This window comes from Falco naumanni, chromosome 6 (assembly GCF_017639655.2).
Source record: "Falco naumanni isolate bFalNau1 chromosome 6, bFalNau1.pat, whole genome shotgun sequence".
NCBI lineage: Eukaryota > Metazoa > Chordata > Aves > Falconiformes > Falconidae > Falco > Falco naumanni.
Window position 1 is genome coordinate 11,353,062 of NC_054059.1, and position 13,629 is coordinate 11,366,690.

Consider the following 13,629-nt stretch of genomic DNA (forward strand, 5'->3'; position numbering starts at 1 on the left):
TTTGTGAGAAACAGGCAGGGAAGATGAACAGTCAATGCCGCTCCTTTTCTTGGAGATGGTGGGAAGAAGCGCTTACAGGTAGTGCTGTATCCCAAGCACCCCAGCCCGGAATGGTGAAGTTACTCTCACAATACACATTTCTCCAGTCTCTGGCACTGAGCCCAGCTGGCACTCCAGCATACCTATCAATACTGATCAGCTCTCTTAGTCTCCGAAACCAGGTGGCCACATCCAAACTTCCTATTGCGCGTGGCACACGCTAACCCCCAAACCGCACCGTGATCTGGTGAAGAGAGCACTTGCTGGCCAGGGCAAAGCCAATGTCAACCTGAGGGTAGAGACAACCAGCCTCTAGTCCCAAGATCATTTGCTGGCACTGTTTTAATTCATTAGCATGGATGTAGCCCAAAAGTCCATTAGTGAAAGTCCTTGCAAATGTCACAGATTTTGCCCAGTTGTGCAACAGTATTCGCACACATATCCCATCTTCCCTTTACTTTCCTAAGGGCTTGGTATTTAAAGATACTTTTGTATATGTTTTTGATCTTTCCTTCTACAAAAACACCAATAAAGGAATCCTACAACAGAAAGTAAGAGAAGAAATGGATTATTAATACTAGGATTTCATCTGTCCTGGATAGATTTATCACTAATAAAAAAATGGATAAACAGAAATTAAGCGTTAGATGCCATGCCATAACAACATGCAAGCTCCATTTCTTAGAGGTATATTCATGTACTCAGAGACAGGTCAAATTAATGGAGGATAGTCCTACTGCTTGGAGATCTCAAGCCCTGAATCCTCTGAACATATCCCATTTATTCCCTTGCTAATCCAACATGGAGTTTCCTCTGCTGGATTTATACCACCCTCTGATTCCCTCTGCCTTGTCAGAAGACCCTTAAAGACCCTTTTCATTATTTCATTTCCAAATAGGATATACTGCTCTGTAGGTACATGTAGAAGGTTTTCATGGTTAAACATATAATTTAGGAATCAAATATGGTATGCAAGGATTCAGTAAGTTCCCAGTTAGCAGGAAACTTAAATACATAATAGCTCACTTCAGACACAATTTTAAGAGTCACATCTTACCAGCATCTAAACAAGACTTGATTTTCAAAAGTGCTCTGCAGCTGCTGATTTTCATTGTAACATAAGCTGTGATTTCCACAAAACACCACTTCAACTCCTACATTCTTTTACCAAATGTGGTCCTTCTTTGGTGACCGAATGACACTAAATACTGTACCTGGACTGGGAGTAGTTATATTGTGTGATGGTTCCCATGAGCCCCAGGAGCTCCCTCTCCCATTCTCCACTCAGCACCTCACAGCTCTGCAGCCCGCAGCCCTCCCGACACTACCCGGCAGCCTATGTCGTATAGTTCTTTCTGGAGAGAGGTTTACTTCTAACACGGCTCATGTCAGTGGCCCCGTTTGCAACACAGCCCCACAGGTGGCTATCAGCACAGTATGTAGATGGGAAACTGTGGAGCGTGGGCAGATATGAGGTAAAACAAGGACATTTTAAGCCAACTTCAGCCCTACAGCCAGTGTACACGATAACTACACCATGTATCTCAATCTTCCTCTGCACATTCCTCTGCACACAGAGAATAAAAACGATTCAGGAGTAACTGGAAAATAAACACAGTTATAGAGAATTGGGCTAAGTTGGTATCCTATTCACACTCTCTAAGTGTTAAACTATTTGTTCTGTTGGACTTTTATCATGCAGCCTTGCTGATTACAGGACTGTTTCATACCCTCGCGCTTATTTTATCTGCTCATTTCCATTTACAGTTGTCTACACTAAGGTTTTGTTAGGCAATTACATGTCACTCTTTAGTTTTATCTAGGTCAGACTGGTAACTCAAAAAAGTTTGTGTTACATTTGTCAAATTTAAACTTAGGGGTGCCTAGGTTTGAAAACCTTTTGCACACCCACCAGCTTCTGTTATAGGGCACAAAACATCCTCAGCTAAAGAATACCTGTCCGTCCAGAACAGGCAGAAGAAACAGATTACATTAGTCCTACGAAACTGCTAGGAGATCTGTGTTTAACAAAACAAAAGACCTTAGCTGCACATCCTTTTCAAGACTATAGAAACAACCATTTGGCAGTGTCTAGACCTAAGCAGGTTTTCAATGTCTGGCTCTGACAAACACCTGAGAGACTTGTGCACAAAACTTGAAGCAGGGAACTGCACAGCAGCTTACTGAAATCATCGTGTGAGGGAAATTTGTTTTGGACCAGACTCCTGCATATTAGGAATAATTTTGAAACAGTATAACCTAACATGAAAGGTTTTAATAATCTTCAACTGCTCCAAGCCGGTAGAGTGGATACTCTGGAGACACAATTTGGGAGGTAAAACAGGTTGTTGTTGTGTTCGGCACGCCAACCAGGGAAGCTAGCTGAAAAAATTTCTCTGTTCAATTTTCACATTTGGGAGTTAAGCAAGCGTTACCAGACTCAAGTTTTACACCCATCTGTGATATGTCACCATAATGAAAATTCCACTTTTACCACCTTCGCTGGTCCCTCAGGAACCTAATTTTGCTAATCCTTCATGGTTTCTTACAAACAGAGCCTGTAAAGGCTGTGAAAGTCATCGACAGCACTGGCTATGTCTCAGGCAACTAACAGCTATACTGTTGTCGGTTTCTATACAACTCAGTTTAAGTCTAGCTCGAATATATGTACCTGTATCAGCTGAAATCACACCTTTGAGTTGCAGCCTAGGTATACTCTAAATAAAAATGTGTTTAAGTAAATACAGAAAACCAGACTGGTTCCTTAATGAGCCTTGGTAAATAAGGATTGCAGCACCTAGCAAGCTCTACTAACAGTATGAAGACTGGCTGGAAATAAACCCATGCTCAGCAAGGTCTGTTTTTCTCTAATATCACGTGGAGAAAGGAGTACTGTTTGGTTAATGTAAAAACCTAAGCACTACAGTACTTAAAATACTGGAGGAAATTTCAACAAAATTACGACAGCGGGGACTTGAATGGTCAATGCCCTGTCCTGTGTTTAGCATTAGACAGTGGACTTGGCTGGTCAGACATTCATCTGGATTCAGCAGGCATTCGACCAGATCGTGGTGCAAACAAAGAATGTTTCCATGAAATGAGGCAAACACAGGGAAATCTGAACACCTATGCTATGTGGAAATTTGAACCAGAAGATCACTATAGTCTCTTCCAGGACAATATTCTGTATTTCCAAAAGCTTAGCTGGTTGTCTTATGCATCACTGAACTCAAGGTCTGCAACTAAGCTCATTTAGGGGATGGGTAAATCTTTTAATTAATCTCAATAGGCCTTGGATCAGGTCCTAGCAGAAACTGTGATTCAGCAGCTTGTGGAATTAGGAAGGAAGCAAAAGTCTGTTTTATCACTCACAGTGAGTAGACAAGAATTATACCGAACACTAAAAATAGGTGAGTGGAAGATCATTCCATGGTAGCAGGAGGGCACATTCCTTGCTTGGACGTAAGCCTGAAGAAGTTGCGTTTGCTGGAAAGTACTGACAGGAGCATAGGATATAAACCTCTCTGAAAAGTGCTCAGTAATAACACCTCTGACGCTGGTTCTGATGATGGAATGTGCCAAAATGCGTTACGCTATGCTGGTGAAGGGTGTGCCATGCACTGAAACTTGCCTTGAGCTATCAGGGTAGAATTTCATGAAAATCCGGTCTGCACTGATATTAAGAGCTTTTTTCCTAGTACCTGAAGACATCTCTCTTAGTAAATAATGTTATTTGCAAATTCTTTTCCAACTTGAACCGTTACTCCAGGCACAGTGAGTAGGATTCACTTCGTCAAATGTGGACTCTGCACTTGTCTACAGCTAGTTATACACATTCGCTGGATAGACAATGGAGTGAACTATGAACTTTTCACACCACGTTTATATGACTCCTTAAGAAACCAACATTTGAATGAGCCTTCTAAATTAATCAAGTGAATCCCATCCTAAAAATACCAATTTCTGTTAAACATCTAAACAGGGAGTCAAGACAAGTAATTCAAATATATCTTGTTATCTGCAGAGCATGTAAGATGACTGTAGATTAAGTGTCCTCCTGGAGTATTCAGTGAATCAAACCTAAAGACAGACATTAATTTTGACAAGCTTTGGAGCGGGGCCTGTTCGAAAGTATAAGATTTTGTTTCTATTTGTTCAAAGCCTGGTATAAGAACAAGCAATGTCCAAATAAGCAAAAAGCTTCTTCTTTGTTAATATAGCATAAAAAAAGGTTATTGTCTTGGAATTATATGCTTATATTTTCACAATATTTTAATTGTTATTATTAAAATACCTGTACATATTTTAACCATACCCATAAAAAGTAATGGTGATCAAATCTGTAAATACTGTTTTATTGCATTGTATGCAATACTGTATTCATGCTTTGAAATACCCCAACAAAGCAAAGCACTGTCTTTTAAGAAACACATCAAATGTAGGACAGCATTGTTAAGACTTTACAAGGTTTTGAGAGATTCACTTTTTGAAATGAGATTCAGAAAGGGAATTAAAGAAGGAATTACATAACGATACTATGGGAGATGTGAAAGTCTGAGGAGCAAATCTACAAATGATACACCTAGGAGTTCCCCTACAGTAAAGATAATCCTCTGACCAAGTTCCCTGGCCTTACAGCCCTTTTGAACTGATGGAGCAGCACAGAAGGACCATAATGGAATGAAAATGAGGACGTTGCCCCCTGTTTTTCCCAGAACAATAGCTCTTGGCAGTTGATGGATCTCACAGAACTATAATGAATTGCTGTGGAATGACCCTGTGTTCTAGTTTCTGATGTGCTGAAGGTCCTCCAAAGTGCAAGTAAATGCGGTATCCAGAACAGGTTTTTATGTGTAGCTGAATTTTTAGATTTCCTCTGTGGGCATCCTCAAAGCAGACTCTTGGCTTTACAGAAATCGATGGCACTGAAATCATTGTCTTCAGTGAGGTCAGGACTCAAAACTGTATTCTCTACTTTGTTCAAATCTCTGTAACTTTGATACAAAAAACCTGAGGTTTTTTGCATTATTTGCTGCATTTAGCCCCTTAACTTTGATTGATACACTGTATCTTACCTGATACATATGAGCAGAACATTTAGGAAGCAAGTTCATGTAATGCCTTTATTGCAAAGTTGAAGTCATGCCTTAATTTTGTTTTAGCATTTTTCACTGATTGTAAAATGTTCAATCATAACAGTAGGGGCTCGTTGAAACATGTACAAACATGCTGTTTTTATGAAACTGAGACAAGTTAAACTTTTTTACAAAAGATGACAGGTTGTCCTCAAAAATCTGTTTTCCTATGGCAGTATTTTTCACAATTGTGTATGATGAAATTCCATTTACCAAGCTTCATTAATCACTTTATATTACCCACCCTTATTCCCTTAGCTCTCTGAGGGTTTTCAAAAGGTCAGTGCAACCCCTCCTCATTGCAAATACTGCTGAAACAGCCAAGAAAAACCTTACTTTCATTAAACTATTTAGTGTATATTAACACTATTTCATTCTAGAGAATTCCCCGAGGATTCAATTATCTTCAACTATAGACTATACCTAAACTGTAAACTTAAACTATGCTTTAAAAAAATTAATTTCTAAAGCCAGTGTTTCCATAATGTCATAGAGTAGCATATCACAGCATTCTGAAGTACATGCATGCATACATTGTAGCTTCACTTTTAATTAAGTACATAAAAACTGGCAGATTTTTTAATGAATGTGTGTTTCTGTAACAGCTATTTATGATATTCATCTATCCATAAAAAAAGGGGTGTTAGTAAAGCAGTCGGTTTCATAGACCAGTGTATCTCCGTAGGCAGAGGCAGCTTCCTTTCCAAAGCAGACTGACCTGAAAGCCGTTCATACTGGCGACAAAGATCATTTCCCACATAACCAACAGACTAAAGAGATGCGTATTTTAACTCATCAGAGCGAGAAGACTGAGAGAGGCCTCTCCAACACTTTCATAGGAAGAAAATAGATCAGGCACTGATCTATGGGAGAAAAGTGTAAAAAAGTCTAACGCTCAGGCACTAAAATCAATCAAATGCAAATTAGAAATGAGGCATCTACTACCAGCAGAGGATATCTTCCTGAATAGACTGCCAAGGAAGGTGGTGTTGCTGCTTCTTTGTATGTCTTCCCATCAAACCTGAATGCTTTTTCAAAAGTCTAAACCAAGTAATTAGGCTAAATACAGGGGCAACTTGCTGAAATTCTGTACTCCATCATATACAGAAGATCAGGCTATGGGGTCTCTGGGCAGCGTGATGAAAATCCATGAGATTGCTCTAGAGCTGAGGGACCAGAAACATACCCAGAGAGATGAATGTATCCCAGAAAGGACAGAGCAGGGATTTGTTCCCAAGGAAATCAAATAGAATTGACAAGAGGGAAAGAAAAGCACCTAACAATGGTGGAGACTATACTATTTCAGTCCTGGTTTCCTCCATCTTGGAATGACCAGAAAAGGTGAACGAACGAAAAAAAGAAAACAGAATTAGAAGTAGTTGTTAAAATGGAAAGTTTTTGTAGGATGTGACCTCTTGCAGGACAGCTTTTTTTCTTTCTAAAAATGAAAACCACGCTTTCTGCTTGGAAATTGGTCAAAAGCTAAACTAAGTAAACTATGTTTAAGTTTAGTTTGCATTTAAAAAAAAAAAAAAAGGAGAAAAAAATCCTTCACTTTCCAACCAATTCCACCATGCTATCAAGAAGCAATAGCTATGTAAAGTAGAGGTAGGTAGACATTAATTATGTAGGTAAAACTTCTCAGAACCTCCATCCTATTTTAGATTACATCCATTTGACAAGCACATGAGTCAACCTTATGTTACACAAGTTGTCTCTTACAGAATCAGTTTTTGTAGCAGCTACAATGGCTTCTATAGACAGAAGCGATTAAGAATTATTTTTTTAAAAAATACACTCAAACTATTTATAAAACTTGCTCAAAACTTTGTGTTTAGTTTAGACACAGGTAAATACTAGCTGTCTCTCCCTGAGGACTAACTCTTACCGCATACAGCCTACCGGAAAGGAGGGAGGGTGAGGAGTCCGATCTCCGTGATTGAGGACCTGACTAAAGGTTTCATATTTCAAGTCACCAAATAAGCCAAAGTCTAAATAAACTTAGCCCTTAAGTAATGCCACTATATGATATCCATTCATGCTGTTCAAAAAGCCACTGTTTGTTCCATTGCCAACCAGCCACAGCATCAGTCATTTTTTTTTTAAATGAAGAGGGTGTGGACCCCAGAGGTACATCTTTCCAGACCTTAATGCTGCAACCAAATGCTTGGAAATTGCTGTCATATGTCTGAAATGTGTCCTATATCGGACAACTTTCTAAGGCCTCCTAGCCATGTTTTTAGGCTAAAGATTCGCCCTGTGATTTTTCTGACCACTAACAGCAGTTCTGGAAGTTTCTTCTTTTCTTTTCATTTTGTTCCTTAGCAGTAATTTACTTCAGATATTAAGAAAACCAAACAAACTATATGTAAAACACCTAGTGTGCATGATGGTTTTTTTACTCCTGAGAGGGGTCACAGGATCACAGGACCACTGGAAAATTCAGGGCAGAGGACTCAGGATTTCATCTAACCCAGCCTGCTGTTCAAGGCAGGGTGAGCAATGAGGTCAGACAAGGTTACATAGGGCTTTATCCAGAAAGATCTTGAAAACCTCCAAGGACTGAGACTGCAAAACCTGACAGTTAGATGATGTAAACCACAACCAGGTCGCTATTCAAATGACTGCAGTAATTGCTATTGCCTTGATTCCCCTTCTCCAGTAAATACAAATTTTGACAACAGGACAAACAGCTCTTATACATTACATAATACAATTAAAATGAGAATTGGAGGTAAGGAAGCAGAGAGTCTGTGATACTACTGTTTCAGCTCTCTCAGCGAGATATGGCATTATGGTATGTGCTGCACACTAGAAAGAGCTCTGAGTGAGCAGGTACAAAGGATTATGTGATAGGCATCGGGCCTGGATGTGATCCAACTGATATTCAACGTGTACATGGCCAGGCTGTCCCAAGAGTGATTCTGCGTGACTGACATTGAGTCAAGCCAGGGTTTACTCCCTGACATGGGTTGCAAAGAAAGTATAGATATACTTTACATCTATCTTAAAAAAAAATCCAGCCCTTGAGACTTGATGCTCCCCAGCAAATAGAAGGAAAAATACTTGCAAGGTGTTTGAAGAACATAGAAAAGTTTTGAAAGATTGGAGAGAAGACTTTTCCATGATAGCCAGAAAGAACAGTTTGCCTGCAGCCATCGGGTAAGCCAAAAAACAAACCTCACAAAGAAACAGAGTTTGTAAGGGGTGTATTGACCTACTTAGCTGAGAATTTTTAAATGTGAGTTTAAACATTTATCTTACTTTCCAAACCCTGAGGTGGAGAGAGTGACAGCTGTAAGTCATACACAAAAATCTTCACGGGATTAACAAAATAACCTAGAGAGCAGTCCCAGAGAGATGTCCTTCAGTGGGCAAGGACATGGAGCCAGTTTGCAGGAGCGAAAAGACAAGGACTTTGCAGAGGCTCCACCACTCCACAGCAGGATGAGGCTGGGCTTGCAGCAGGGTGCCAGAGACCCTCACAATGTTGGCACCTCTGAGGGATGGTTGGCTTCCACAGCCGGAGACTCGGATTACATAGCAACTTCTGCACCCTAGCACCAGTCACCATGCAGCACCTCAAGAAGTTACATAAAGGCTCCTCAGCCTCAAATGACTCATCTGAGACAGCATGAGCACTGCTGTACAACTAGGTTCAGCATTTTAGAAAGTAAATGAATGGGACTGACCTCCTTTTCTCCCTCTCCCTCCCTCTCTTTCTTTCTTTTCCTTACACTCTTCATTTCTCTTTTGTTTTGTAATAGTCCTACTGTATTTTTATGTAAAGTTTTTATGTTCATCCTCTAGATGTAATAGCTGTGGATAACTGCCATTATTTGCAAAAGAAAAAGTAGGTTGATTCTGTTATGACAGTATTATAATCGCCATAAATTTAGGCTTAATTTTGGAGCTCAGACTGACAAATTAGAGGCATAATTTTGGGCGACATTATAACAAATCAGTCTAGTAAAAAGACATCACATTTACTCTTTCAAAATCCAACAATTTTCAAATCAACATCAAAGAAGAAGTGTTTTTGTTGTTGCAAGAAGCTTTGTTTCTTTTTCTAGGCACACGTAGATACTGAACATCTGACAATCTTCAGATTTATGTCTCCCTTAGACACTTTCTGCTAAAAACTAGTAAAGCCTAATTCGCAGGTTCTTACCTTATCCAGCATACTGTGTTCCTTGAGCACAAAAAAAGCACATCATCCTGTCCTATGTGATGGGTTCTTTCCAGCTTTCTGAGATCTCTGCAAAAATTATTTACTTAGTTATTGACAAGGAAGACATATTTTTCAGGATCCCTCACCTATTACGTATCATGCAAGTTTGCACATTATCAGCACCTCTAAGCTTAAGTAAAGCTTCTTTTGCCACTGGAAATATTGTTTAAAGTTTTATCATTAACTTTCACTATAGAGTTCACATTCAAAGAAAGTTAGAAAACACTTAACTGATAGCTGAAGTATGTTCTTGGGCAGTTCTAGGCTTTGACAAATCCAGCTACCAATCAAGTTTCCAGCAGGAACTGAACAAAACTATTAAGATAACCTGTGAGATGCCAGCATCGTTTATCCTCATTGTTCCATCTTTCATGACAGAATAACTCAGATTAATTTTGTTTTGCCACAGATCTGAATAGCTTCAACATTGCAGAATTATAATACACCACTTCATGGGGTGGAAACTCTTGAAAGAATCATTCTAGCCTGGCTCCAGGCAAGTACAAAGACATGGATTTGCAAGACTAAGCTACACAGCTGAAAGCATAAGTCCAACATTTACGCATACCACTGGAACTCATAAAATATACCTCAAACCCTGTAAATCTTCCATATTTCAGCACTTGACTCTCCACTAGTAAAATGCCTTAAAAGACAGTGTTTCTATGGCTAGGCATGTGCACAGGGAGAGAGGTAAGTCTTCACCAGGGACTCAGAAAATAAGCATTTCTTCTCAGAGCACACTTTGTCTAAGACTGTAAAGGCATACCCCTATGTAGTGCTTAATTCAGCTGTGGAACTCCTTGCCACAGGGAACATGAATACTGAATTTTACATGGGTTCAAAAAGAGATGGTGTAAAATCTTTACAGACAAATATGTCAGAGACTACTGAGTACAGAAGTACCACATCCAGCACACCCAGCTCAGGGAGGGCCTGAGTCACCAGTCAGTGTATTCAAACATGCAGAGACTATTCAAAGGATGTGTCACCCTGTGTTTGGTCTGTACAAGTCCTTCCCTCAGCATTTGCTATTGACTGTTGTGAGAGACAGGGTACTGAGGGAAATGGACCGTTGGTGTGACACACTATAACTATTCACACATTTTTATAAGCCCATTGACAAAAGAATTGCACTTCTTAGCAAGCTCTCCAACATCCCTCAGTGGTACCTATATGCACAGTGAAGCCCTTAAACTCGGGAAATAGAGAAATCACCCACAGGGCTAAGGGGCAGCACGGGTGGGGAATCTGCTCTTTTCCCTAAGGGATATTCATGTCTTCTATACATGAGGAAACAACTACAGTTAAAAAAGAAAGAAGATTCCACAAAGTCCCAGTGCATTGTTTTGCCTAAGGTTCAGCATTTACTGCAGAAGTAAAACTAAATACCACTGTCAGAGAAGAAGTATGAGTCCGTGTTTCCACGTACAGATGAGTGTCCTGAACAGAATCCAGCTGTTTAATAGGAAATGTCCAGGTACTCCCATTTCCTTCAGGAAGAATACCTTTAAGTAGGCAATTCTAGCCATCAGGATTGCCTGGACTTCCAATCTGTACTTCTACTGGCTACTGCAACACTGAAGTTTAAGCAATATAAAGCCTAAGTCACTTCTCTGAATCTAGTTGAGTGCTGCCACATAACCCAGAGGAGTACTTTGTAGAGGACACAATACATCCGTCCTTTCTTCCGTATGAAAGCAACAATTTCTGCTGTCATGGCCAATGCCAAAAATTGAAGTGTATGGAGTGCCTCTGCTAACAAATTATAAGAAAATCGGGCTTGATGAATACCTCCTCTCCCAACATAAACCCTCAGGGAAGAATTTCTGCAGTGACAGGGAGCCCTGAGGCATTTGCAGCAGACAGAGTATTTCCAGGCAGATGGAAACACATTGTACTGCCAGAGCCACATAAACCTTTTCTGATTTGGTCAGCATCATCATATGCATGATTTAGTAATGAGTTTGTATTCAGCTTTACAGTAGAACGACTGCACAGCTCAAGGCATCATGATGCTTTTCCTTTTTGATTGACTGTAACTTGTTCTTTTGTGGGAAACCTGAGAAATTTTTTGCTTGGATACATGTGCATATCTTTTCTTGTCCAAATGATCTGATAACTGTATATTTTTCCACTTTGTAAATTATCAGTCTAAATCAAAAATATCGTTGTTAGGCATTCACAACATAAAAATGCTGTATAGTGTACTGCACGTAAAGAGACTAAGACAAATTATAAAGTAGATATTCCAATCTTAACTCATTGAACTCTGTTTATGTTACTCCCACTTATTTAATTAAGAATAACCAGATGATTCTTATATTGTAAGAGCTGCATTTCTCTGCTCAATTTTTTCTGTTTATCTTGAAAAACAAGACTTCAGATTTAGAGTCTTTGAAAGGACATAAATAAATTATGGTATCTTGTAGCATTAATTAAAAAAAGGCAAAAAAAAGATGTGAGAACCCAGAAACAGACAACTTTTTTATCATATACTATAAAACTTCACAACCTGACAGAAGTGATGCTATCTTGCTCCATGAGGAAATGCTGTGACTTAGGTTAACATCACTGATATATTTTCCCAGGCCACCTTCTTCATCTCCTAAGCAACCCTCAACATTTAGGGTAGTGTTAGTTTGGTAGTTAGGTAGTGTTAACCAGTTTAAAATATATTTCTACATCATCACAGCTGTATCCTGTCTGCACCACTGGATGAGTATGAGAGCTTGCCCTAAGGAGCCATGGCACTGGAGGGAACAAAGCTAAAATTTCTCTTGAGACCCAGGCACCATTCAAGGTTTCTTTTCCCAATTGGACTTCAGAGTAGAGAACGCACACCTGCTACCCTGCATGAGTCATGCTGCAGAGTGCTGCCTTAGCTTGAGTATCTATAACCTCAGGGTGGGATTTAGGGAAGGAAGTGCAAACCTTTGGTGTTCTCTCGCGTGGTGTGGAGCCAGGTGACAAGGGAAGCCAGGTGCTGAGCAGTGCTGTCTGTCACCTCCCCAGCCTAGCACAGAGCACAGCTGCATCCAGCGTTGAAAGTAACCAGGGCAAAAGTGAATACAAAGAACAGTATTTTTTAGAAATAAAAATAAATGAAGGCAGAAAATACTTCAAATACTTCACATCAGGGCTGCATCGCAAGTCTGACACAGAACAGAGCACAGGCAACGACCAGCCTTGCCTGTAGGCTGGCCAGAGACAAACCATGCCTGTTTACATACAGCTATACACAAAATCAGTCTCCAGGGAATAAGAAATGTTCTTATCTGCTGTGACAAATGTCAGTGTTCCTCACACACTCCTAAATCTGCATTCATGAGTGTCACCTTTTGACTCTGGGCCTGCAGCCTCACAATCAAGACGCTTTTGGTGCAGCGTTTCACTAAGAAAAGAAGATTCCCTCAGCAGTGAGGGCCTGCAAGATCTGAGAAGGATGCAGCAGGGCAGAGAAATTCATGTTCCTTGCTATTGCAAGGTTTGCTGGCATTAACCCATACCAAGACTGTAGCTGAATTTAAGATACAAATTGTCTTGGTGAGAAAAAATAAGAGAGGGGAAAAAAGGGGGAAGCCTAGGAAAGCTTTGTCTATTGCTCCAGTTCCTGAAGTCCCTCTTCCTCCCTGCATTATTGATGAGAGGAGTCTAGGGAGAGCTTGGGGTTCAGACTATGGATGGAAGTGATCATACCCATGACCCTGTGGACCACATCAGTCCTGGCCTGTGTGCCCCCAGGCTTCCCTCCTCATGGGCTGGATGCTAGCGCACTGGGGTCTCTCTCTGGTGGTATATACAGACAGACCACGAAGGGTACAGCATGTGTGAAATGCAAAGCTGAAGTCTTCAAGTGCTACAAACCGTATCTCCACTTCTCATAAACTGTTGCAAATTATGTTTGATGTGTTCCTTGTCAGAAAACAGCAATCGGTTTTCCTTCTGTAGTTTTGGCTGTAAGAGTGACTTCCAGGTAAGTTTGACTCACAGAAGACACTCTTAGGCTCAATTTCAGAATCAGAACAGAGGTCCTGGTTTGCTTCACATGTTCACATAGATGTAATGCTGCAGGACCGGCACACAGCCACAGTCATTCTGTTGCTGCTTGCAAACTCAGTGTATCTACCCCGTGTGAAACAAAATGGTTGAATATGCTGACAGGAATCATTTACAATCTTCCATTTTCCGGTACACAGACTTTTCCAGGCAGTTTGCAGACCC